Source organism: Neophocaena asiaeorientalis, unplaced genomic scaffold, assembly GCF_003031525.2.
Source record: "Neophocaena asiaeorientalis asiaeorientalis breed wild unplaced genomic scaffold, Neophocaena_asiaeorientalis_V1.1 scaffold443, whole genome shotgun sequence".
Classification (NCBI taxonomy): Eukaryota; Metazoa; Chordata; class Mammalia; order Artiodactyla; family Phocoenidae; genus Neophocaena; species Neophocaena asiaeorientalis.
Window position 1 is genome coordinate 1,387,599 of NW_020171808.1, and position 2,055 is coordinate 1,389,653.

Below are 2,055 nucleotides of genomic sequence, written 5' to 3' on the forward strand. Positions count from 1 at the left end.
TGTATTTTCCAGATATTTATTCATTCCTTCTTTTCCCTCTCTCCCTCTTTTCCTCCCTCCCTCCCTCAGTCCTTCCTTCCTTTCTTTGTATATATTTACTGAGCACCTGTTCTGTGTTAGGACCTCTTCCAGGCCCCGGGAAGCCACCAGTAACAGGAGACACTAATTCCAAATCTGAGTTTGTGTGGGGTTGGGCATGGATCAGAGAGAGAACTGGAAGAGGGGGAAGAATTAGGCAGCGACACCAAGTGCAGGTGAAAGAGGAGGGGAGTGTGAGCTGTACCAGTTCTCTGCCCCCTTTGTAAGTTCTCTTTGGATAAGCTCATCTTCTTGTGTTTCACCCAGGCCTCTGCTGTCACTTCTTAGGAAGAAGTTCTGCGACCATCCGAGTGCCTTTCCTGTCCCATCTTGCACTGCCCCAACCCCCTCCCCTCACTTAAACAGAACTGGCTGACCTCATAGCGTGAATTTATGTATCATTTGTCCACTTGTTTATTATTGTCTTCTTCCTCAAAATGTAAGCATGACATAGAGACTCTGTTTTGTTCATTGCTGTATTCCTGCAAGTTAGAAGTGTGTGCCTCTAGAACACAGGAGAGGTTTAACAAATATCAACAGAGTGATTAAAAGAATGATTCCCTAATCTATATCCTTAGCTTTGACCCCTTGCCTGAGTTCCAGATTTGCATTCCCCATGCTGACCAACCCTTTAAAGGATATCCTGAGTGTACTTTGAACTCCAGGTGTTCAAAGCTTTTTGTGATCAGCCTCCTTCCCTAGCCAAATCTGCTTCACTTCTTGTGAAATCCTCTGCCTTCAGGTCATTTCTTTGTCTCTCGAGTCTTCACTCTGCACCTTTGTTCCTTTTCCACTACACCCTGTTTGCCTGGCTCCTTAAGGAAATCAGAGATCTGAGGGTTATCAAAGGATTGAGGTGTGAAAGATTTGTCCTGGCACTTTAGCAGAGGGCTGAGCGCTCACAGTCTTTCCACTTGTTGATATTCTAATGCACTTGCTTGTATGGCCTCGTCTGATTGAAGAAGTGAACGTGAACGTTCATCCGTTAGGGTTTTCTGGCCTGATCTTTATATTGAGTTTGCATGTTCTCCTGTAATTGATTGAACATGCTTACTTGTTCCAAGTAGGGAAAAACCTGCATGACTTATAGCAACTTCACTTTTAAATACGGTTGGAAGGAAGGGATGGAACAGCTGTAAGGGTGTTTTGTATCTTTATGACTGATAGTGAGTTCTGAGTAATATTTTCTGTGGAGGAGGGGGTAAAATTGAAAAACAGTATTTAATACCATTTTTGGGGTCAACACTAAAATTTAATTCTATTAAGGGTATTTAAACAAGAAGCACACAAGTTTACCTGTTCACGACAGAGCCTTTGAGTTGCCTGAGTAGACGTTGCCTTTTTTTTTTTTGCAATGTGTCTCTTCCACACCTACGAGAGACTTAGCCGGAAGAAAGGACTGACATGTTCTGAAGCGTCAACAAGCCACATACACTTTCAAATTACAAGGCAACGTTAGTCACTCTGGGGCGATTCCATCAACTCTGAGACTCGTGCTTCTGATTTCAAGGAGCTTGCAGGTGTGATGGGAACCGGGCCACAACAACAGAAGACAATATTGCCAAAATAAGTTGCATATGTTTTAACGCGTCATAGGATACGCTCGCGTGCATTCTCATCTATCACTTTCCTGCTGGCAGTCCTTACTCCATCAGGAAACCGAATCATCGATCCTCCTTTTGTACCTTAAAAACAAAGAGGAAACGAATCCGCGGGGACACTGTTCTGCGGCCGCCTCGTTCCCCGCTGGTGCCCGAGAGGCCACCGTCAACCTCATTTGGAGATGCTTCCAGAGACTCACATCACTACGGTTGAAGGAGACGTAGGCCCTGCAGGTCTAGTTCTGCATGTCCTGGCACTTTTGAACTCGGTCAAGGAAAACACAAGTCTTCTGTAAACCTGAGTCCCGCGTTTCCAGCGGAGTGTTGCAGGCGGTCCCTGCCTTGCATTTTCCCAGACGGATGGAGGGGGGGCGGG